Below are 26423 nucleotides of genomic sequence, written 5' to 3'. Positions count from 1 at the left end.
ATTACACTCAAAATGTTGTGCAACCATCAGCATTATTTACTTCCCAAACTTTTCATCACCCCAAACAGAAACTCTGTGCCCATAAAGCAATGACTTCCCCTCTTTCCCTCCCCCCAGCCCCTGGTAACTATTAATCTGCTTTCTGTCTCTATTCATTTGCCTATTGTAGATATTTCATATATAACTGGGATCATACAATATTTGTCCTTTTGTGTCTGACTTATTTCACTCAGCATAATGTTTTCAAGGTTCATCCATGTTGTAGCATGTATAAGAACTTCATTTTTTTTATGGCTTAATAATATCCCATTGCATATATGTACCACATTTTGTTTATCTGTTCATCTGTTCATAGAAACTTGGGTTGTTTCCAAATTTTGACTATTGTGAATAATGCTGCAGTGAACACTGGTGTACAAGTATCTGTTTGAGTCTGCTTCCGGGTATTTTGAATATACCTATGAGTGGAATTCTGAGCCATATAGTAATTCTATATTTACTGTTTTGAGGAATTACCAAACCGTTTGCCACAGTGAATACACCATTTTACATTTCCACCAGCAGCGCACAATGGTTCCAATTTCTCCACATCCTCGCCGACAGTTGTTATTTCAGATTTTTTTGGTAATAACCATTCTAGTGGGGTTGAAGTATATCTCATGATGGTGTGATTTGCATTTCCCTAGTGACTAATGAAGTTGAGCATCTTTTCATGTGCTTATTGGCCATTTATGTATTCAAGTCTTTGTCCATTTTTTCAAGTGGGTTGTTTTTCTTTTTGTTGTTGAGTTGTAACCATTCTTAATGTATTCTGCATATTAAGGCCTTATCAGGTATGTGATTTCTAAATATCTTCTCCCATTCCATAGGCTGTCTTTCCACTTTCTTGATACGGTTCTTTGACCCACAAAAGTTTTAAATTTTGATGAAGTCCAATTTATCTTTTTTTTCTTTTATTGCTTGTAATTTAGGTGTCGTATCTATGATCCACTGCCAAATACAAGGTCTGGAAGATTTGCCCATAAGTTTTCTTCTAGGAGTCTTACAGTTTTAGCTCTTACCGTTTAGGTCGTTGATACATTTTGAGTTAATTTTTTTATATGGTGAGAGGTAGGGGTCAAAAGACATTTTAAGAGACAATTAAAGGATATAAATTAAGATTCAACTTTGGTGGGGCTCCCTATTTTAAGAAGTCACCCAAGGTGCCATCATATGAATAGGAATCTGTGAAGTCTGGCTAAGTCCTTGCAGCTGGGGTAGGCAAAGACAACATGGGCACATCTGAGTCCTCTGCCTGGTGCCAAGGAAGTTGACACTGATCAGGCCAGTACTAGGGTGAGGCAAGTGAGATGCCGGAGCATGCACTCTCAGGGTCCTACCTGCACGGCCTGAGAATAAGTGCCCCTTCAAACAGTGTACTCAATGGACCTTACTTGCCTCACCCTAGTCCCTGCTTCTGACATCAAATCTAAGGCTTATTCCAACATTAAAAGACACTCAAATGTACAAAGATGTGTTCTGTATTTTAGAATGAAGTGTACTGCAAAGGCTTTGGATTTCTGCAGTAGCTTTTATAATCTAGTGTATCTCAATGTGATCACAGAGTCCCTTCTTCACTTAATTTTATTAATGCACCATGGAGAATCTAGAATAGAGGGAAAGGCACTGAATGTCCAGCCACTTAGGATCTGGACCTGAGTCTGCCCCTAGTCCCAGCTGTCTGACTGTGGCGGTTTCCTCTGGTGCTTAGTTTCCTCATAAAGGAAACTTCGGAGCGTCTGACATCCTCAGCCACAATTCCGACGGTTCTGATGCACTTAAATGGATTTCTTTGACCTCCTGCACAACCCAGAGAAGGCAATGCTTGCACTTCTTTGAATTGTGGATGGACATGCTGACAGTCCTTTAAGAATGACTGACCGTGGTAACCAGACTGGGGAGTAAAAACAGCCTAGACAGGCAACTAAGCACTCAAACACTGACCTCAGCCAGAATCTTATCAGAACCACTCATTGCAACACTGTGAGAGAGGGCAGGCTACGACCAAGTCCTGCTCTTGTGCCCAGCCCCCACTAACCTTTCTGTCCGTTAACTGCCAGCTCTCATATACAGCTGTAATACAATGGACTTCTGTACTCTGATTCAGGATCTTTAATGTCCTCTGAAGAATACTGTACTGACAGGCTCGTAAGCTGAAAATTTAGGAACCAAATTATGATAGAAATGCTGGCCAACCTCATTTCACGGTTTTGAGTAGCCCCAATGGAGCAGTCTTTCTGCTCACAAGATCACAGCAACATACCGAGTAATCACCATTTCAGCTCATAAATGGGAGACCAAAGAGGGAGATCCTAATGTCATTTGAAGCAGGTTCTGCTTTGGCTATTGACAAGGCCTTTTAGGACACGGGTTATATTTTTTCCCTACTAAATGACAGGAACATTTGGTTGGTAGCACACACACGCAGGTGTGGAGGGCCATTCGTTACATAAACAACTCTCGTGAGGGGTCTCTGGGGTGCAAATCCCACAGTACAGGAACGAGGGCCTTTTCCATTATATGACAAGGTGAGCTCAGGGGAAACGAGGGCAGCTATTCATTTTATTAAAAAAATCTGTCATCTTTTGTCAGGAGAAGAGTGGTACTGTAGACAATTTATGAAATTTGGAGTTGGATAGACCAGGGTTTGAATCCTGGCTCCATAACTCACTAACTCAGTAACTTGGTACCTCAGTCTTCTCTTCAGTAAAGTGGGAATAATCATACCTACTTGACACGGCATCATAAGGATCACATGAGATAATTTATCTAAAGCTCTTTAGCCAGTGCCTGTCACAGAGAAGATGGTTAATAGACATGGAATTTCCTTCCACTGCAAGCTTCCTTTTCACTGTGGATTGTTTCACGGTTGATATACGGTATGATCTAAATTGTACACAATCTTGGTACTCTAACACAGTAGTTTTGGGAAAGACTCACAAACCATCTAGAGTGGCAGAAGGCCTTTCAAAGCAGTCTGTGGGTTGTATGGTATTAACAGGAAAAATATAGAAGTTGGTGCCTTGAAATGAGTAGTCCATCTGAACAATTCAGACATTATTTAGGAGACCAAGATGTCTCCTTCTCTCACAACATTATCAGGATGGCCTTTCTCCCTCCTTTTTCTGTTTTCTTTCTACCCACATGGCTCCTTAGCATTTATACTGCCCAGTGGGCAGGAGTGAAGAAGGCAGCTAAATGTTGCTTTGCCACTGTAGTCATGTCCAGTCTACTCTGCAAGTTTGAGAGATGAGAAAAAAGAAAAAAACTCAGGTGGGTTTGCACAAATGGGTTGATTAGCATCCAAATATTTTATGTTCCAAGACAGCTCACAAATCATTGATACGGTTGGTGCCTGGTGACTAGATGGTGATTATCAGAGCTTCAACATTTTAGCTTAGGGCTTTGCCCCTCCTCCCCCCCAGTTAAAATACAGATGTCCTTGGGAAAGACAACTTAAAGCCTCCCAGTCAAGGGACCCCAGTGGGACAGAATATCGGAGATTGGGGTTTTAGAAAGGGCTATACGGAAGGAAGAGCAAGGCGTTGAGCCCCTGAGGGGCTAGAAGAGAGACCACCGGTGGGAGGCAGGGAAGGGTGCAAGGGGAATGGCACAGAATAAGAGATGGGGACACCACAGTTTGCTCCGCAGACTTGTCCAGCACTAGGGTAGTAACAGACTTCAGTTCTTCATGCGGTTCTGTTCTTCTCTCTCCTTGACCATGACTATAGGTGGATTCTTCCTAGGCAGAGGTAGCTCCCCATTTTCAATGGTTTGGATCTTCCACATATCATCTGGGGGTACCCTGACAGCACAGCACCTGAGCCCATGTGGTCAGACTCCTTCCTACCAGCACCAGGAGCACCAGCTCCTGACAAACATTAGTCACTTTCCAGGGCGCGGCCCATGCAGGAGTCTCTAAAGCCACTGGGAAAATCTATTTTGGCAATTTCTGGCCAATTTAATTAGTTTTAAATACTTCTGTGGCCAGAGGATAAGGGTGACACCATTTGGGTTAGATATAAACAGAAGCAGATCTGAGAGGATGAGATAGGATGAAGCCAAAGCTATGACTCAGTCTATGATAGCCTGGCTGAAGCTGAGCTGAAGAGACAGACTTCAAACAAGGTGGAAACCAGTGTCCCTTGTACTCCCTCCTCTCAGCCTTCTCATCCTCTGCCTGGTCCTAGGTTGGCTATGCATACAGTAAAGAGTTTGGAGCCAACCCTGGGGAGATTTCTTCTTCTTGCAGGACATCCTCTTGAGAGAGGAGTCTGTGTTTACGAAGGTTAATTCCAGGCTCAACCTCAGGCCACCTAAGGCGCAAACGCTCTGAGTCAGGCGGGTTTTACACGTTCCATCTGTTGCAGAGCACCTCGCCATGGTGCATACTTCAGTCTGTGCACTGTCCTAAACATTTCCCGCTGCTGACAGATTAAAGCTGGCCTGGCCGCGGTGTACATTCTTTGGTTCTCACACATGTTCTTATAAGGAAGAGGGGCTCGGAGAGTGCTCTCGCAACCGTGGGGCCTGTTACTGTGTTCATTGAAGTAGGGATGGTTCCTGTGCCTCCTTTCGTGTCTTTACTGCCACCAGTGTTGATGAAACACTAACAAAACAAAGCCAAAAGGCAAGTGTGTGATAAAAGCTTTGCTTCTGATGTGCTGAGGAACCAGGACATCAAACGGGGCTGGGGGTGGGGGGGGCTGTTTTCCGTTTCAACAGGCCAGGTGATCAGATTTCAACAGGAGTAAGGGTGATTTTTGAAAATATTAAACAACCTACAATATGGCACAGTCACAGACCAATCAGAAGACAGGCCAGCCATATTAATAGGGCATGGTCCTAGAAGCCCCTGCAGTGCAAAGCATCAACTTTTGGTTTCTGGATTGTGGGGAAGTCCTAGGAGAGGAGCCTGAGTGGTTGGGGCAGAAGGGTTGGGGTTGTTGCTATTCATCAACTGAAAGAAAGTATTCCAACACTTTAACAAGCAGTAGCCTGCACCAGCCTTCTGGCTCTCAGACCTGTCACAGGGCAGATGGCATAGGCATGGAGGGGAGAAGCACAGAAGGAAAGAAGTCTCCATAACCTTTGCATTCACATTCTTGATCACCCAAGAGAGTTTGGTCCCCCTAAATTGCTACTTCAGGATATGAAGTCTTGGTAAGAACATACCTCCTCTGGGAGCAAGTTCCACCTTAGCTCGGGGGTGGCAGGCCTTTGGAAACTCAGCCCTGAGACTCCCCGGAGATTTCTGGCCTATCTCTGGGGAATTCAGTGCAGTTCTCCAGCAGACTAAAACCATCTCCTCCAGGCACCACCAGCTGATATTTCTACTCAAAACACATATGCTTGTGTCTGGGGAAAGGCAAGCATGAAATACACTTCATAGGAAAGCTGAAAAGCACGGAGAGGTAGTTAATTTTCAAAGAAGAGAGAAAGCCAGTGCCACGACGGGGCCAGAATGCATGATTCACGTCTGCAGAGCTGACACTGATTTTCCCACCTGGGAGAATCACCAGATGACTCGGCAGTTGAAAATATGATTTCTGATTTTTTTTTCATTCCCCTAAGATCTTACATTTTATTTTAAGGCCATGAAACAACATGAGATTAAAAGTCTCATTCAGAAATAGAAGGGGGGGTGGGGGGGAAGTATTCAGTATACACTAGCTCTCTTTGCTCAGAGAAAATACTTTGAAAGGTATTTTAGAACTAAAATTGGAATGGGGAGGAGGCAGAAAAGATGTGTGAGCTTTCCTTGCTTGTTTCATGTTGGTCAGAGAGGCGTGCTCTGAGCTTAGGGAGGACAGCAGCCTCTCACCTACAGGTGTCATGATGGTATCCCTGAGTCTAGCCCTTGTGAGGGACATCCACAGGGACCCAGGTCCCACTCTGCTCCCTGCAGCTGGTATCCTGGGCACAGCCATCAATCAGAAGCTGGACCTTCATCTTGGTGACCAGGGGAAGGACAAGTAATAGAAGAACCCCTTCATGCTTGAAAAGTTCTGCCACTTACCAGGGGTGTGTGACCTTGGGCAAGGCATTCATGTCTCTGAGCCACAGCTTTCTTCACTCTAAGTTGGGGCTAATAACATCTGCTGGATCTATAGAAGCGGGCTAAGGTATAGGTTTTCCAATGCCTGACATTTAAAATGTAATTTTGTAGGCCCTTTTTAAGAAAAAGAATGAAAAGTTGACAAATATAGAATTGGGGCTCATGCAGGTGTAGGGCCCTATGGTTTAAGCCTCATTGAGACACCACAAATGAGCTAAGCATGTGAAGGTGCTTTGCCAAGTGTAAAGCATCAGATGAATGCATGACACTGAATTATTTTGGAAATACATATACCTACTGTGTGCTAAACTGTATGCTAGGTACAAGAGACAGAGCTGCGAATAAGACAGACACGATCCCACCCTCGTGAAACCTAAAGTCTAGCGGCACAGCATTATTGTCTATGACGGACTGGTCTCTGAATCCTGGATGCAGAAGTGAAGCCGATCAACGTGGAATGGCTTGACTGCTGACCCTCGACACTAGTCCCTCTCAGGGCTGTCCAAAGTCCATGTCCCCATACCTGGTTTCTGGACCTTGGGCTCCACTCAAGCTCAGTCTCTCTCTTTTCTTTCTTCCTAATCATGGTCTTTTTACTACAAACCAGCTTTTCTAATTCCTTATTCTCAAAAATAGAAGTCCCTGGGTGGTGCCAAAGGTTAATGTACTTGGCTGCTAACTGAAAGGTTGGAGGTTTAAGTTCATCCAGAGGTACCTTGTAAGAAAGGCCTGGCAATCTACTTTTGAAAAATCAGCCATTGAAAACCCTATGGTGCACAGTTCTACTCGGACACACGGGGTATCATCATGAGGTGAGTCGGCTCCACGGCAGCTGGTCTTCTCTAACATGAATGGACAGCAGATGCCGAGAGCTAGGCATGAGGAGGGGAACTGGGGGAAATGGCTAAGGGGTGCAGAGTTTCTTTTTGTTGTAACAATGAAAATGCTATGAAATTGATCGTGGTGATGGATTTGCAAATCTGTGAGTACCCTAAAAGCCAATGAATTGTACACTTCAAACGAGTGAATTGTATGGTATGTGAAGTACAGCTCAACCAAGCTGTTAAAAATAATAGAAACAAAGAAGCATCTACAATTCGGGGAAAGTTTATAGCAAGAAAATGACCACGGTAAATAATGACAGAGGGAAAGAAAAAAAGGTAAGCTTGAAAGAACCCAAGATAATTCAGGGAACGGGAAATAAGTTTTTTTTTTTTTTTTCGTGAAGTCGATTCCAACTAATGGTGACCCCATAGGTGTCTGAGTAAAACTGTGCTCCATAGGGTTTTTTTTTTTTTTTTTTAATTTTTATTGAGCTTTAAGTGAACGTTTACAAATCATGTCAGTCTGTCACATATAAGCTTATATACACCTTACTCCATACTCCCATTTACTCTCCCTCTCATGAGTCAGCCTGCTCCCTCCTTCCAGTCTCTCCTTTCATGACAATTTTGCCAGTTTCTAACCCTCTCTACCCTCCTATCTCCCCTCCAGATGGGAGATGCCAACACAGTCTCAAGTGTCCACCTGATACAAGTAGCTCACTCTTCGTCAGCATCTCTCTCCAACCCATTGTCCAGTCCCTTCCGTGTCTGATGAGTTGTCTTTGGGAATGGTTCCTGTCCTGGGCCAACAGAAGGTTTGGGGACCATGACTGCTGGGATTCCTCTTGTCTCAGTCAGACCATTAAGTCTGGTCTTTTTATGAGAATTTGGGGTCTGCATCCCACTGATCTCCTGCTCCCTCAGGGGTTCTCTGTTGTGCTCCCTGTTAGGGCAGTCATCGGTTGGGGAAATAATTTTTTAAAAGGATCACTTATCCTTACAGAGATTCAAGAAGATGTTGCATCCAAAAAATAAGAATAGGGAGCTATGAGAAAAGAACAATCTAAGAACAAGAAAGAACTCTTGGAAATTTAAGAAACAGTAAATTTCTAGAGATATAAAAAATCAGTTAAAGGTCTGGAAGATAAAGTCAAGAATATCTCCCAGAACATAAAATGAAAGGTCCAATACATTGGAAATACAGAAGTTGAACACCTGACTACCAGGACTTTTAGAATGAAAAGACCAGGAAAAACAAAGGAAAGAAAACTAAAAAGAAAAAATTTCCAGCGCTAACGGAAGACAAGAGTCTTTAAAATGAAAGGGTCTAACATGAATGAAAAAAAAATACCCATGCCTAGATACATCTAAAGAAGCCCTGGTGGCACAGTGGTTAAAGTGCTCGGCTGCTAACCTAAAGGTTAACAGTTCAAACTCACCAGCCACTCTGAGGGAGAAAGATATGGCAGTCTGCCCCATAAAGATTACAGCCTTGGAAGTCCTATGGGGCGGTTCTATTCTGTTCTATAGGGGGGCTGTGAGTCAAAATCTACTCAGTGACAATGGGTGTAGTTTTTGGTTTTTAGACAAATCTATATGAACTTCCAGAACATCAAAGAGAAGAGCAGAGACTAAAAGCTTACAGAAAGATAAAATGGGAAATCCACAAAGGAACCAAAATCCAACCAGCTTCAGAAACAGTAGATCTTAGAAGACAGTGTAATGGGCTTTTAAAATTGTCATTGAAAATGATTTTGAATTGGGAATTTTATATTCTAATTCTCCATCAAGGGTGAGAGTACTAAAGCACTACCTAATATAACAGGAAATCAAGAGATACTAGATAAATTGATGAAACAGGAAATAGAAGTTTAAGTATATTGTTTGAAGTTTCACAGGTAGGCAATAAAATAATTAAATGATCACTATTTTTTTTATTATTACTATCTTAATGGGAAGGAGGATGAAGGGTAAAGGAAAAACTGGATAGCATAATCTAGATCTTTACTTTTCATACCTAGGAGTGAATAGATAATCTCTTAAACTGACACTTAAGAAACATAAGTCTAAAAATATTATTTAAAGGCATAAAAGTAAAGTTGCCTCTGAAAAGCCGGCTGAGGGTGGGGTGGGATGACACACTAGCCTGTTGCCTTTTATTTAAAAAATGGGATACAAGGTAATCAAAGTAAATGACTCTAAATTAGAGCCCAGAGGCACCAAGGAAGCCCTTGACAACAGAGGAACTACTCCCAAAGTGTATTTTGTGAAAGTAACTACTGCATGGATCATGGTTTTTACAGTTACTTAAGTTTTGGAAATTCTCTACTACCCTGTATACCCATCTTGGAGTTTCAAAATACAAGTGAGTTTATTAAAAACTGAGAGGTTCTGCAGAAAAGAAAGCAGTTTAACTTCATTTGAAAGAAGCAGATCAATTTGCTAGAAGAGCAATTCACTGAATTATTAATTTGCTAAATTTAATAAAATTACCAAATGCTGGCTATTTTTTTTCTTTCATTTATAATATCTGTAAAAGGAGTATTTTAAAAGGTTTAATAGAAATGTGCAAGTGGCAAAATAATATTTTAAACATGTAAGAAGTTAGTACAACATAATTAATATAAATGGATAATTTTTCACAAATGAGATTGTTTTGGCTGCCTCTGGATCCTTTTGGACATTTCTGAATGTTGTTTATAACTCTTAAAAATTCCAAGCATCTTAAGATTTTCTTTTCCTCAATTCCTCCAGTAGCCTATCAACTTATGTATTTCTAACAATTAAGCATTTAAATTAAATATAAATTCAAAAGCAACTCAAAGATGTCAAAGTTTTAAATTAATTTAAATTCTAAATTGAGAGAAACAGAAAACTAAGGCCAATAAGTCATTTAGATGTTGGTGAAAGAACACTAAAAAAATGCTTAAACTAAAAAAAAAGTAAAGTGACATTTCTAAAGTATATATAAAAGAGATGAAGTATAGTTGAAACGATCCTGTCACATACAAAATGCCAAACCTTTGGAGAGAAAAATTGTATTTCAAATAAGAATTTTTCAAATAATGCTGATTTGTTTTGCCAGGCTTCCAACATTTTTAGGATTTTTTTTTTTTTTTTTTTAAACTGAAGTCTCAGGGTATATCAATATTAGTTTAGTTCACATTTAGGAACGTATCTTTCAACATCAGTAGTCAAGATCAAACATTCCTGACAAAGCTGCTAAATCATTACGGGTAAATTTGGTATAACTGGCAAATCGGTCCTTCATGGAATTGCGATTAGGCGAATTGCCTTTTCATGAACTGGCTTTTAGTAGCTGATTTTCAGCAAACTGACCTAAAGCCATTTTATTTAACCTAGTTTTTCCCAAACTCATTTGATCAGTGGCTTTATTTTCATAACAATGAGCCAATTGTCCCCACTGCACATACTTTGGAAAATGCTACCACTCAAGAGGAATGGAGCGAGGTACTTGTGCTGGAGGCCCTGGAGAACAGCCGACTTGGATAATGAGAAACTGAAAGGAGGGAAGTAATGAGAAAAAGTACTTAACTTCTACCCCAATGTTGTATTTCTATAAATCTTCAGATGCTATATTCTATTCATCAATCTCTAATAGTGAATAGTTTCACATTTTAAATTAATTTATGATTTTCATAGAAAATTCATGAATGAGAAGGACGTGTTTGCGTTCTTCCTCTCCCTCTCATGTTCTTTGCGTCTGAGAAAGCCTTAACCAGAATGCCTATACACACCTCAGTACTCTCTGTAGTGGATTTGAAAGGATGCCCCACCCTGCCCCCACCAAAAGTATGTTATGACCTAATCCCTGGAATCACGAATGTGACCTTATTTGGAAATAGGGTCTTTACAGAGATAATGAAGTTAAGGATCTCGAGAGGAGATAATCTTGGATTAACCAGGTGGGCCCTGAACCTAACGACGAGTGTCTTTTAAGAGTCGGAAGAGGAAAAGACGTCTAGAGGAGACGGCAATGTGAAGATGGAGACAGGGGTTGGAGTGATGCAGCTGCAAGCCAAAGAATGCTAGGGCCACCAGAAGCTTGAAGAAGTGAGGAAAGATTCCTCTTCCAGAAGGTTCGGAGACAGCATGGCCCTGCTGACACTTTGATTTCAGATTTTTGGCCTCCAGAACTGTGAGATAATAAATTTCTGTTGTTTTAAGCCTCCAAGTTTGTGGTAATTTTTTACTGAGACAAAGGAAAATAATGCACTATCCCACTTGCAAAGGCGCTTGTGAAAACTCTGAGTGGGAGTAAAAAAAACAACATGTAGGGCAGGGATCACACACTCACAAGCCTACAAGGGTAGACAGGATGCGGATGAGGGAAGCTGGCCAGGTGTGGGAATGGGGGGGACCCCGGCAAACCGAGAGCCCACACATCATGTTTAGAAAGGCTGCCGCTACCCAGCTCTAGCTACTGCAGTGTGGATCCACTGTCATCAGGTCTTCCAATCGATCAAGTAAAGCCAGAAATCCAGATTTTTAAAAATATTAAAATCTTCTAACTTACAGAGTCTAGCAACTATTTCGATTTGAAAAACACCATGCAGCTGATTAGAAATATGTATTTTCTCATACATACATATGTGTATACCTACATATTACAAAGTAATACCACTTAATATTATCTTATTCTACCATGTAATAAATTATGAAAAAAATTAAAAGCTATGAAAGATGAATTTATTCCTCAGGATGTGCTCTTAGAACCGAACAGAGGGAGGAAAGGGTATGTATTATCCAAAACTTAAGGATAATAGAGGCAATTGAGAATTCGAACTGAGTCGGAGAGTTTTTTTTGGGGGGGTGGGGTTTACTTTATTTATGGCTGAGACTGAAGAGTTTTTGGAGGGTTTTGAAACTCAGAATCTTAAAGCTAGAAAGGGTATTGAAGCTCATTTGGATAACCCTCTCACCCAATAAAGGAGTTATCTTGATGAGATTCCCAAGATGGTCACTTTGCTATTGTACAAACACTGCTGAAGATGGAGAATTCACTGCTCTTCAAGATAGAATGTTCCATTGTTGGGCACTTGAGTTATCATAAGCTATTCTTCCTGATACCCTGGCATGAACTGTATCTTCCTTGAATTTCACGTCACAGTAGAAGACTACTCCCTTCCCACATAATAATACTCTAATATTTGAAATCTTGTAGTGGGTTTCCTTTTCCTTCACAAAGTCTTCATCCTGTATTGAAACATCTCCATTTCTCACCAGCCATTTCTCACATAACCTGGTCTCAAGATTCTTCTCACCCAGGTTACCTGCAGCTAGAAACTCTCTAGACATAGTGTAATGGGTGCATTTATCCAATTTCTTGACGCTGATACTACACTTAAAATAACGAAGTCTAAGGCTGTATTAGCTGGACTACACTACTGCTCTCCCCGGCCCCCAGCCCCCTCCTCATCCTTTACATATATATCAGTTAGGATTTTTTATGTTGTACAAACCAAGAAATCTACTTCAGATTGGATGACAAAAACTGGAGTTTATCAGCTATGTGCTTATGTAACTCAACGGTGTTGTTGGTTGCTGTCGAGTCAGCGCCAACTCACAGAGGCTCACAGAATAAAACATTACCTGGTCTTGTGCCATCTTTAACAGCCCAAGGGCATATCTGGTTTCAGGAAATGTCTAAAGAGTGTGACCAGGAACCAGCTTCTCTCTCTCCATTTCTAACCTCCGCTTCCTTGGTTCTTGTCTCCATTCTCTTTTTGTGGTCCTAAGAGACCCAAAAGCCAGCAGCTCCTGAAGCCACCTACTTCCTCAACCAAAGGTAATCAGGAAGGGAAACCTGCCTTCTTGATACCCCAAAAGAAAGTCCAAGAAAGGACCATCATTGGCCCTGCCTGGTCTGATATAGGTCACATGGCCAGGGAAATGCGATTTTCTGTCTTAAGCTAACCACGAACTACCCCTTCGGTCAATCACATACAAATTACATGGGTGGGAAACGTGAGAAACAGCATGGAGAAATTGCTGCCAGTAGGGTAGTTCAAAATAATCCACTACAAAATACTAGAAAAATGTCTCCAGACTATTAAAAAAAAAAAAAAATTAATCCCCAATGCAGGCTCTCCCACGTATTCCTGTTAAAGTTCATTGTGTTTGTACTGACCAAATGCTTTTGATCAAGGAGATAATTTTGAACTTTGGCTCAGTGTCCCAAAGTATTAGTTATTCTTTTCAGCTTTGTATCACTTACGAAACTGATATATGTAACTTCTGTGTATTTATCTCATTAAGTCTTTGGTAAAATATTGACTTAGGATGAAAAACGGAGCTCTGAGGCATACCACGGTGTATTTTCCCAAAGGAGTCTATCAGTCTGCTAATAAGTATGGTTCAGAAATAACTGTTTAAACAGGCATAAATAAACCTCACTAGCCCTCAGTTTCCATCCACAGAGAATGTACCATCTACAGAGAATGTGCCATTATATACCATAATGTCTCAAGGTACACTCTTTCTATAGCATTTCCAAATTGAATACAGTCTTTTGGCTGCTTTCTTAATGCCCACAGACAGAAGTAGGTATGTCCACTGGGAGAGAGGACCCTTCACAGAACACGTTACAAGCTGTCACCAGGCACACCGGGTCCTTACACGACACCTCTCTGCTTCAGGTAGGACCTCCCAGTGTTCTGACCCATCTCTTCCTCCTGCAGCTGACACACTTCCTCCCAAGCATCAGCTTGTATTCTAGTCAGAGTACATCCTGCTGCTCCTTTTGAAACCAGAGGAACCTGCTCTTTCAGAGCTTCATTCCTAAAGAACAACTCAGAGGGTGCAGAACTGCTTCCTTCTCATGTCATACTCTTTTATTTATCATCTTTTGATTTCTCTTTACCACCTTCAAAATTTTTTTTCTTTCTGAAATGTTTACTAGACAATTTCATAATGGCATAGGACAGTGGACGTCTGTTCTTCTGGTTTGTCCAGCATCCACCCACCCGCCAAGCTTCTGAAGAGCTTCTGCCCCATTCCAGTCATGGGTTTCCAGTGGGACTGTCAACACATCACCCCCTTGGTCCAGTGGGCTTGAGACCAAAGAAGTCCTTCTAAAATACTACTTCATTTTTTTTTTTTCATTTGGAACTGAAGGACCACAACCTTTTCTTTTGAGTCACAGAGACACAAAAATGTGAACTGGGGACTGCTGGAAGCCAGCTTCCCTACCAGGTTGTAGAGAAGACTAGCCGTAGTGGGAAAGGGTCAGGTCAACTCCAAGGAAGGAGTAGTGCAGAGAGAAACAGATCCAGGGAGAGGAAGAGGGAAAGCCCGAGAGATGCTCAGAGGGAGATAGGCACCAAGTGGAGACACAACACAGACTGATCTCTGAAATCAGTCTCACCAGATGTGCCCCTGGCTTTGTAGTATAGTAAATATGGACAGTAAATTGCCTTTTGAGATCAGGCAGTCTAAGATGGATTTTTCTCACTTAAAACAAAAAGAATTTTGACAAATCCACGTAGGAGGAAGGCAGGGTAGTATAGCATTTATAACCAAGCAAATCTGATTCAAGCTGACTCAATTTTGTAAAATAAATTTCAACCAAAACAAACTAAATGAACCTGAGGTCTGACTCTGAACTCTCAGCCTCAGCCTGAGAAGCCATAGAAGATGAGGGCAAGCTAACTTCCTCCTCTACATGGTTGTGAGCATTAGAAGGACGAGCAAGTTGCTTGGTCCACAGTAGGCTTTTAATAAATAGTAGCAATTACTTTCTAGTGTAAGAAAGTTGAAAGGTAGAGGAGAGTTCTTAAAGTCCTTTCACCTATCCCGCTAGGAAGATTATGTTAACAAATAGCTGGCAGATGCTTTTACGATTGTCGAACCCAATTTATCTTAATTTGAGAGGATGGTACAGTGATATTTCCCATTACAAGTGAGAACAGATTTGTTCCCCTTTATTTCTGAAGGACAGTATTATAGTATGATTGGTGTCCTTTGTGTGGTAAGGGCCATTTCCAATATCCATTTCATTCTTTGCAGAGCAAGGCGCTGTCTCAATTCTCCCTCACTGCTTCCCAAGTCCCCACCCTCTGCCAGGCTCCATGGCTGCAGCAGACTGCTTTCTCGCCTCTCCAGTTTCCTAGCACCTGGCTGAGTCGCTTCCCTTGAATATATCTAACAATAGGAATATTCCACACTTTTCTAGATGGTATGCTCTCACAAGCTCAAGAGCTTTTTACTAACTAGCTCAAAGGATATATTTTTTTTTTTACTCAAAATAACTTGGTTATCTTGAAAACGGTGGAACTACATTTGGGGGCCATGACTCCCTATTTTTCATTTCTTTCAAGGGCCTTTTACTGTCCTTTACAAAGGCAGCCACCATTCTTCACGACCTATCAAATTTACGAGGTTTGACAAATCAGTTTTATTTATGCAGTTTAATGGAAGTTCCATTCATTTATCCTTGGAGAATTTCTGAAAACTCAGTACAAACTTCACTTAAAACACACAGATAATTTTCATGTGAATATGCTGACCATGTTAAAAAAAAAAATCACAAAAACATGTACTTTACCTAAAATTAAAACTGATTTTAATCAATTACTTTTGAGCCGTGCAAAGTAACATCCATCATTTCCCATTTCCTGGGCCTGCTTCATTTTCTGTTGGCTCCCTATAGGGAAAAATGGGATTCCCCCCGTCCCTACGTTCTATTCCAAGTGCTGAGAAGAGGAAAAGAGATCGCAGCTCTGTAGCTGCAGGGGCAGCCAAGCAAGAGATTGATTCAACAGGAGAAATGCAATGCATCCCAGAAGATTCCCTGGGATTTGATGCCCTGCTGCTTAGGGTACAATTTGTTATAATAAGAAACTGAAGATTTTCTGTCAGGGAAGTTAAATTGCTCAGTGATGGCTTGTGAAAGTTAAAAAAAAAAAAAGAACTACAATAGGAAAGTTTTTATTCTGGGAATGCTTTCACAAATAGGAAGGCAAAAAACAATTTTCCAGAGCATATTTTATACGTTGCCCCCACTTGGTGAACAAAGAAGGGTCAATGTTTTCCGATGCAGGTGCCCTAGCCCTACGGGTGGAGGGTGACTTCCGTCTGGCTCCACAGAGAGGCTGTTTAGTGAGAATCAGGCAAATGCAACTGAGAAGAAGTATTTCCTGGCTTCTGCTGGCCTGGCCTGGGGGCTCAAGAGCCAAGGTAGGTGCTGGAATGGATGGGGTTGGTCCACAGCTGTGGGATTTGGGGACAAAAGGGAATTGGTATCCTTATCCCAGGTAAGGATGGGAGGCAAGAGAGGGTCTAAAATGTAAAATGCCAGTAATGCCATGCTGTCACAGATCACCCTGGCCAGAACGTACAGCTGCCAACCTCAGACTACAGGCTTTCTCAGCACTCCCCTCTCCCATGTGGCCCTGGGGCTCTCAGAAATGCCACTGCCCATAGGTGCACGGTTTTTGTTGAAATTTAACCGCTTGGGTCAGCTGTAGATGGGGCTGAAGAACCTGAAAGTGTTTTTTTTTTTTTTTTTTACACCCCTCAGGACAGAGCCTCTATTTTGCACATTATAATAAAAGTGTCTGAGGGTTTAAGGATTTGATTTTCAGGCTGTATCAAAATAGCTGCATAAAAAAAAAAAAAGCCATGTCAAAAGATTACATTCACCAAGCAGTTTCCCCTGGAATGCTGTCTTCTGGGAGAAGGCATCCCCAGGTGGCAAATTCTGACATCCACCAGCTGGTCACAGACGGTCTCCAGATTTAGCACAGTCACTCCTGGAGGCCTGGCCATGCTGGCATTGGCTGCTGCGCACCCTTAGAGCTTCTGAGCCCAAATGGAAGCCCTGAATGCAAGAAATTAGTTTCCCAAACAAGACAGTTGGGTCCAAATTCATGAAAATAAGAACAGGGACAGCAAATCCTGGGACTGCTATTTTCCAGAAACAGAATGGCCTCCTTTACCAATCAGGAGACAATGGTCTGGGATGGCTATAGTCTTGCTAGGTCAGAGTATGACAGGGTACAGCCAAATGTGGATTTTAGCTCCAAGAATGCTATACAGAGGGGCTTCAGAAAACCAGACACAGCAACTCCTCTACCTGAGGCTGTGAGGCAGTAGAATGGTGAATAAAATCTTGAAATCAATCAGTAGACCCCAACATCCACTTGATCCACTGAAGGGAATCCTACTCTAGCACTGCTAATACCTTGTCCATCACTGGACAGACCTGATTTGGTCTAAGAATTCCTCTTCAGGTTCTCAAATGCCCACTTTTTCAGAGGAGGCCCACTTACCTGGTTTAGGAATTGTCTATAAACTCCGCCACATCTAAGGCTTTGCCTGTTTTGCTTACCACTGTCTCCAGGGCCTAGGACAGTCTAGTAGTAGTCGTTGTTGTTATTAGTTGCCATCAAGTCAGCTCCAACTCATGGCAACCCTATGTGTAAAAGAACAAAATGTTGTCTGGTCCTACACCATCTCCATGAGTGCCTTCCAACCTAGGAGGCTCGTCTTCCAGCACTATACTGGACAATGTTCTGATGTGATCCAGAGGGTTTTCACTGGCTGATTTTCAGAAGTAGAATACAGGGTTTCTTCCTAGTTTGTCTTAGTCTGGAAGTTCTCATGAAACCTGTCCACTACGGTATCTGAAATACTGGCGGCATAGCTTCTAGCATCATAGCAACAGGTCTCAGATGTTTTTGTTGGAAAATAAGTGCCTGAACTAGAAGCTTGAGATACTTCCATCCAAATGAACCATGGTCCTCTGCATTCAGGAGGCCATGCAGTAAGCGGTTCACTAAGTGTGGAAGATGGGGAGGCATTTGTTAGCCCAAATGATCTCCCAGGCTACCTTCTATTACTGAGGCATATCTAAAAGGGCATCTTCTACTTTAGGGACACAGATCAGATCGAGGTTCCTACAGATAATAGACTTCCTAAAGACCCCTACCTGCTAGCACTGCTGCAGAAGCAACATGTTTGGCTTGGGGCATCAGGACAATTGCACAGTGGTATCCATAATGGGGATGGGGGAGGGACAGGCAGGTTCTTATCTTTTTTGTCCAAGGAGAATGGGGCTGTGGACTATATAGTTACCTAGTACTCTCGGCACAGAGGGTTTCGGCAATACAATCCAGAATGAAGAAAAAGGTGGAGTCCTCTAAAGACAGTTGGGCAGTGGTTCTCTAGTAGCCAGGAGAGAAGAACACCATGGAGTTGTGTGGCCAGGTGACAGAAAGCACAGGCTTTATGCATGTTCTGCCAGGAGCAACATTTTGGAGGTGGTCCATGCATCACCTCCTTCCTCCCCAACATTATATCTAATAATCATTTTGTTTTATCCCTAAGTCAGCAGGTAAATAGCCAGGTTGGACCAAGGCTTGATCTGTGAAGCTGCCAGATGACCTAAGCCTGCTCAGATCTGTCTGCTGCCACCAGAGTTCCGTCACATTGTAGAGCAAGCCTGAGGGGCAGCAATGGCAGAAGGGCTGCTGCATTCGGGAGAATGTGCAGGCTCGTGTCTTCCTGCCTCCTCTTTTTCAGAGGGGCTGGAGGGTCGAGCCTTGTGCCAGTTCCATGTTCAGACTGTCCTGATTTCCATTCTAGAACTAAGACCAGAAAGCTGGGGCATTCTCATACAACTAGTGGGTTCATGGCTGGAACCACTCAGCACAGATGGCCAGTGAATCTGTCGTTACACAAACATACGGGTAGCTTCTCAGGCAAGGTGCTAACGTGAAGTCAGGGTATCTTAGAGGACTGATCAGTGAACTGAAGCACAGAAATTTACATTTCTCTGCTTCCCCAAGAGAAGTGCAGCCAGAGAAATTGTTGATAATGCTCTCCCTTGCTCTCCTACCCAAAACCTCATATTAGCTCTGAATTATTCATACCTAAAAAGCACATGTGATTAGGTATAAGCTTAAATTAGTGGTTTGATATTTATGCAGTTGAATTGCAGGCAGTGGTGGTCGTGATGGTGGCAGGAGAAGTAGCTGCCATAGTTGCTGCTACTGCAGCTAGTTCTCCTTCTTCCCTCTTCCTTTATGGTCTTCTTTTTCACTGTTTCCTTTTGTTGTCTGTCTACTTCCTGAGTCAAGGGAACCCTTTGGAACTAAATTAAAAGGGTTAAATTAAAACGGCGTGGGCTGTGATGGGCACCCTCCCCCCACTGCCATGCAGGGGTGACTGCCCCAGGGTCAGACAAGCAGCTGTGGCTAAGAAATCACTCTTACAGAATTGGTAGCCAAACGGAAAGGAGTCTGTGTTAGAAATGCCAGGTAACTCAGGATTTTACACACACGAACACTCACATACAGCTCAAAACCATACACAGGGGTTGTGCCACCAAACAGACTTTAACTGCAAATTACAACTTGGGAAGAAAAAAAAAGATTAAGTGGCTAATGAATGGTCTACATCAATAAGCTGGGAACAGAAGATCTGTTCACTTACTAAAAAAAAAAAAATTTTGTAAACCTCACCATGGACAATAAATGGCAAGCAAGGTAAGTGGACAGAAGACTGAATGAATTGCAGATACCTATACTCCTTGGAAAGGGGCAGTTCTACTCTGTCCTATAGGGTCACTATGAGTCGGAATCGACTCGACGGCACTGGGGTTTTTTTTTTTTATACTCACAGGTAGAGGACTGGCACTCATGTATCTCTAGGTCCCACACTGTGAGTCTGGCTGAGGAGAGTTCCAAGCTAGATACAATAGCCAAGGACCCTGAACCCTAGGAATGATCTTCACTGACAGACATACTGACACAGGCATCCTGAGAGAGCTACCTAACCACGCCTGGGCCACACAGACAGCAGAGGGAACGGCAGAGGCAGGCACAGGTGAGTGCTAGGTGAGTGATGGCACCTACTACCCTTCCTGGTCCCCCCATGAACGTGCGCCCGGCAAGTCCTGCTGGCTCCTGCACTGGAGTGTCATGCTGACTGGTGACAAATACCCGCAAAAGAACAACTGTAGGTCTTTCGGAAGAAAAGCCAGCTTGAGCACAATAGTAGAAGGTACTGCTGTGATGAAACCTTGTATTTTATCAATGCATCTGCCAAAGCTCCTGAGAGAAAAGTTAAAAAATTACTAGCAAAACAAAAACTGATGGAGATGCTGTATAATTACTGGCAATCTCTGAGTTACAAACATGTGACTTGTCAACTACTGTTGCATTTTACTTCCTGCTCTTTCTAACTACTCCATCTTTTCTGGCAATCATCTGAGCTGGAATCTCAATCCTGTCAACTTTCTCCTCCTTGAGGAAGGATTTCATATCCTCCTTCCCCTTTCTCTGATCACAAGCACAGTGAACTTAAGCCATCTCTCTATCACATGTGCACATAGCCCCTTGGTCATTCTTATTCTTCCAAGTCTTCCCAAGGCACCCATAAACATGTCATTCCCACCACCACAATAATCCTATTTATGGACAACGAAACCAATACTGAGGAATCTAACCCTATATGATCAAAGAAAAAATCCTTCAATATTTTAAAGTGAATTCAGATTAGATATAATAAAAATAAATGTCACCCATTCTCATATTCTTTTGAAGAAGGGGCAATATTTTGGTGGGAAGGGGAGAGCACAATTTGGTGACAGTTATCCAAATTTAGGAGCCCTGGTGGCACAGTGGTTTAGAACTTGGCTGCTAACCAAAAGGTCAGCAGTTTGAATCCACCAGCTGCTCCTTGGAAACCCTATGGAGCAGCTCTACTCTGTCCTATGGGGTCACTATGAGTTGGAATTGACTTGATGGCAAGTTTCTTTTTTAATCCAAATTTAAAAAGTATATAACTTTTGATGCAGCTAGTTAACATTTATGCATTTATCACAAGGCTTTATCTTATGGATTCAGTAACACAAGTACACAAGGATACAAGTACATGGATATTAAATGTAGCACATGAGCACAATTAAGTGTCCTGGAATTCCCAGTCTTTGCAGTGTAATCCATGATTTGCTATGATCCACACAGTCGAATGCCTCTGCATAGTCAATAAAACACTGGTGGGCCAGTGGCCTATACTTTGACCTCGTTCATCAGCCTCCACAGCCTTGTGAGCCAGCAGCCTGTAGTCTGATCTACTGGTTTGGGTTCTTCAGATCCTGCAGCCACTGGATTGGGAGAAGCCTATGCCTGACCCATGGATTTGGGACTTGCCAGCCTCCACAACTGTTTGAGCCATTTCCTTGATATAGTTTGTGAGTTCTGTGAGCTGCTGCAGCATATTACACAACCCAAAGACAGCGAGACAGTGCTGAGGGGATGAGGAATAGTTGATATTAGAGCTGATGGAGTGGTACAGTGATTTGGAAAAGTTGGACGTTTGGGGCATCTTTAACCTCTGCCTCATAGGAATCACCTTTGTGATGACCCTTATAAAGGAAATCATTCATTTAGTTGGTATTCTTTTTCTGGTATTCTCTGTTTTCAACAAAGATCTGACATCAGCAATGGTATCTCTTGTTTCACATCCTCTTCTGACTCCGGCTTGAATTTCTGGCAGTTTCCTGTCGATGTATCGCTGCAACCATTTTTGAATAATCTTGAGCAAAATACTACTTGTGTGTTTTATTAATGATATTGCTTGATAACTTCTACATTCTGTTGGGTCATCCTTCTTTGAAATGGGCACACATATGGATCTCTTTCAGTAGGTTGGCCAGGTAGCTGTCTTCCAAATTTCTTGACAAAGAAGACTGAGTGCTTCCAGGGTTGCATCCGTTTGTTGAAACAGCTCAACCGGTATTCCATCAATTCCTGAAGCCTTGTTTTTTGCCAATGCCTTCAGTGCAGCTTGGACTTCTTTCTTCAATACAATTGGTTCTTGATCATAGTCTACCGCCTGAAATGGTTGAACATCAACCAATTCTTCTTGAAACACTGACTCTGCATTTTCCTTCCATCTTCTTTTGATGCTTCCTGCATGGGTCAATATTTTGCCCATAAAATCCTTCAATATTGCAACATGGATTTTTTTCTTCAGTTCTTTCAGCTTGAGGAATGCTGAGAGTGTTCGTCCCTTTTGGCTTTCTAACTCCAGGTCTTTGCACATTTGATTTTTGCACAGTCCATTTCAGCTCACTAATGCCTAGGATATCAATCTTTATGCATTCCATTTCATTTTTGATGACTTACAATTTTCCTAAATGCATACTTTGTACCTTCAAAGTTCTGATTATTAATGGATATTTGCAGCTCTTTCTTCTCATTCTGAGTCATGTCACATCAGTATGTGAAGGTCCCGAAAGCTTTACTTCATCCACATCACTAAGGTTGAAGTTGTATTCTGAGTGCCTTCCAACCTGAGGGGCTCATCTTCCAGCAGTGTATCAGACAATATTCCACTGCCATTCATAATGTTTTCACGGGCCAATTTTTTTTAAGACGTACATTGCCTGGTCCTTCTTCCTAGTCTGTCTTAGTCTGGAAGCTTTGCTGAAACCTGTCCACCATGGGTGACCCTGCTGGTATTTGAAATATCGGTGGCATAGCTTCCAGCATAACAGCAACATGCAAGCCACCACAGTATGACAAGCTGACAGACGAGAGGTGGTTTTAAGAAATAATTTTTTTTTTTCATTATGAATGGAATCTCCATTTGTATTTTTTGAGAGATTCTGGTATATGTGAGAATTACTTATTTACTTTCAATACTCTCTCTCTGACAACATGCTAAAACTTAATCATGTGGGACTTTGGGATATATTTAGATTTGGCCACTCACACACAGAAAATTTCAACAAAGAAACGTTTAGCAGTGGTTACCTCTAGGGAGTGGGATGACAATCGGAAAGATGAGGGTGATTTTTACCCTTCTGTTCTGACTTTCTCTTTGTTCTTTTGAAGGAGCGCTGGTGGTGCAGTGGTTAAACTCGTGGCTGCTAACTGAAAGGTTGGCAGTTTGAACTCACCAGCCACTCTGCAGAAGGAAGATGTGGCCATCCACTTCCTTTATAGCCTTGGAATCCCTACAGGACAGTTCTACTCTGTCCTGTAGGGTCGCTATGAGTCGAAATCGACTCAGTGGCAACGGGTTTGGTTTTGGTTCTTTTGAAAAAGTCCTTTCCTAGTACATAATATTCTTACAAAACAAACATTAAGTTGACAGAACATGTGTGAATATACTGAAAGTTCCCCTCGGCCTTACAAAGCCTCCACAGCCTGTTATCATTTTTTGATTCCTAGAGAAAATCAAGTTTACTTAGTATTCAATATAATTCGAAATAGTTTATATTCAATTTTATTTCTTCATTGTTATTTTCTCCTTTTGGTTTTTTGGCAAATGTATAGACAGCCCTGGCGATGTGATATTATCAGCTGAGTTGACTCTCCCGCGCTAGTCTGGGGACCTCACCATCATCTATAACACTGCCTTTAACAGGAAAATGAATCCCAAGTTCCAAACTACCAAAAAGCAAACTAACTTTTCAAACGTGACCCATCCTCTGGTTCAGGACTGACTGAATTAGAATTTCTAAGAAAATTTATAAAATATTCTTAAATTATTTTCACTCTTTCTGACATCTTTAATGCTAAGGGATGGAAGACCCCGCATACATAGTCCCAGGTCTACACCCAGAGACTCTCGGAATAAGTACTCTCAGCTAATATGAAAGATCCTACATTTTGTTGTTCACGAATCATATCCAATTTGCTTTATGAAACATAAAGAACCTGATATTGTCTTGTATTATAAATAGAACTTACTTCTAATGAGTGAAAACAAAAAGACAGGATAGAAAGAAGTGAGCTGAGAGCAATGCAGTAATTTGGATGTAAATGAACATTTCAAATATGGACAGTTTCCCCTCTAAGGTTAGATGTTAAAATTTAGCCAAGGTCAGAAGTGACAAAATCACCACTAGAAACATGACCGGTGACCTCAATCTAGTTATTGCAAACAGTATATTATACATTGTCAAACTGTTACGGCAGATGGCAATCCAGTCACCTCTCGGTAACTCACGCCTAGCTAACTGTCCGTGTCCTTGGCGAACAATGAGCACAAAGCCCACCCTGAGCATGTGCCTGGAGATGGTGTGGATCAGCTGACAGCGCATGGTGGGAGTCCTCCGGCGCACACTCCAGGGGGCGAGAACCACTGCCAGTGTCCTAGTCCCACGTTATATTCTGAAATTATGAAGGGCATACAGCGCATCTGCTCCACTTGTGCACGCTTCCAAATTGACACTATCGCCTGAGCTAAAGCCCCTCCCATTTCTCTTTGTTGGTTACGGGTTATTTATGGCCCTTGCTTCTACTATAACTTTGAAAGCAGAAGGTCCAGATCTCACGCATTTGCAGTAGGTCAATATAGATTGGATTTCTTGAAATTCAGAACACTGCAGAGCAATTCCTTAACAAGCTCCAGGGAAGAGAGACTCGAGGGAGGCTTAGAGGTTTGTCACCCAGCCTCACAACAGACTGCACATTTACAGCAAGACTGTGACCTGCCAGCACCAGGAAAACATAACCAGATGTATCCCAAACATGGGGTATACTCTGGTGGACTTGACTGCACTTACAAGAAAGGCCTCTTTGTTTGATACAAGGTTAAGTCAGTGAACCTGCCCGTTGACTAAGGAGTAAGTAATTTAGAAAAATCAGCCTTGAACACCCAGTGGAGCACAGTTCTATTCTGACACACATGGGGTCACTGTGAGTCGGAATCAACTTGACAGCAACTGGTTTTACTGGTAACTTAATCCTTCAGAGAAACCTTGGAGAATTTGGGAAAAAGTGGATTAAAAAATATGTGCATAACGGGCATCCTGGAAGGCGTGTGGCCTTCTTGATGAAAGTGATGGGCCACTTTGACGTTTTGTGCTTCAGAGTTGGCTGAGCAGGCTGCCGGGATGTCAAAAGGGTGGGGAGGATGGGGTAGGAAGAGTCGGAGTAGAGTGGGGCTGGCTGGCAGCTGAGGGGAGCCTGGAGGAAGGAGAGTTTTCTCAGTCTGTACCTCCTGGCTGGACTCCATCCATTCATCCAGCAGCCTGTGGCTTGGCTTCCTGAGACCAAGCCCAGAAGTTCAGAGAGGTAACCATCCAGGACCTGCCTCTCATTACAACACTGAGGCTCAGAGAAAAGCCTTATCTCTTTGTATTCAATTCAAATTTTCTGAGAACCCACAAGATTCATCATACTGAACAGACATTTCACCGCTCATGGGAAAGTCTACAGTCCCAACCCTCAAGGCAACCTCTTCTAAGTTTGATTAAAGCTGACTCACAGTCTGGATTTCAAGGCTGTTCCCCACCTACAGAAGTTCTGAAAACACCCTTGGGGTCACCATGGTGCCACGGCTGGTTTGTGGACCTCTGCCATCCACCTGGGTGCTGAGGCCTTTGCCATCTTCTGGTTTCTCTCTGCCTGTACCAACTTCCTAGCCCAGGTCTGGCTTCCTGACCAAGCGCCTCATTTCTAGTTTACTGCCTTTGCCTGATAAATCAGACCCTGGATTTGCTTCTGCTCTTGTCATGTTAATTCTGGTTACTTCTCCTCCCAGCTGTCTCCTGAGGCTTTCCTCAAGTGAGAACAGGTAGTGTCCTGGGCTCTGGCTTCTTCATTCAATAGAACCACCCCTCTGCCTGTTCTTTCATGTTTCAAGTCTACATCTGGATTTGCCCTCTGCTGAGCCCCTTTGGGTCAGCATCGTGTTGGCGTGGCCTGCAGAGCTGGGAAATTCAGTATCTGTCCAGACTGGTACACCTGTTCTCCAGGGACACCCCTCCCCACACACAGTACCAGGTGCTTTTGGAGTACCTGTCTAGTAGTGACCGTGTTCTGTGGTGGAGACTAGGTATTCCAACCTCATCTCATGGCATGTACATCTCTGTGCTCTTTCCCTTGGACTGCTGTCGGTCTCCACTTCAAGCTTATGTTCTTAGCCCACTGCCAATCAGGGTCTAATACCCACCAGCACTAGACTTCAACATCAACCTCCCCGCTAAAGTGCCTCTGAGTTACAAGAACATCTAAGGGCAAAACACCCATTGGTCTGGAGAAGCTGAGACTAGTGAAGAAATGATTCATTACCAACAGCTCCTTCACCTGAACCAAGGACAGGTACCTTCGTGCTTGGGTCATACAGTGGTTAAGAGGGCAAATGACTCATATGAAAGCAGCCTGTGAACCATAAAGCACTGACAAGGGTAGGGGCCATTGTAACTGGCAGCTGGACCGAGGGCCCAACACTGGCCATCCCCACTGGGATCAGCACAGCCTCCCAAACTAGGTCTGGGCCCATGCTCTCACCCCCAACCCCTGGCTTCCACAGCACCCTGCACTTGCCTCCATCATTGCAAGCTGCAACATATTGTAATCATCCACTCCACATCGAGACAACATCTAATTAGTCTCTGTACACCCATAGTGCTTGACACATGGAAGAACTGTACGAATGATGAACGAACAAAGAAATGAATAAAGGAAGGTCTGCTTTTACATGCTGATTGAGAAGCAGGCAGGAAACTTGACATAAAG

At 42.7% G+C, this 26423-nt stretch overlaps 1 protein-coding gene across 7 annotated transcripts in view; it reads right to left on the bottom strand.

Annotated features, from left to right (window-relative positions):
* The window catches only part of SMYD3 (SET and MYND domain containing 3), a 799439-nt gene that overhangs the window by 122020 nt on the left and 650996 nt on the right, over positions 1-26423 (bottom strand). The gene's annotated exons all lie outside the window — the stretch shown is intronic.

The sequence above is a fragment of the Elephas maximus genome, chromosome 24 (genome assembly GCF_024166365.1).
Source record: "Elephas maximus indicus isolate mEleMax1 chromosome 24, mEleMax1 primary haplotype, whole genome shotgun sequence".
Classification (NCBI taxonomy): Eukaryota; Metazoa; Chordata; class Mammalia; order Proboscidea; family Elephantidae; genus Elephas; species Elephas maximus.
The sequence above is the reverse complement of the archived record's forward strand: the minus strand, read 5'-3'. Positions and strand labels throughout refer to the sequence as shown.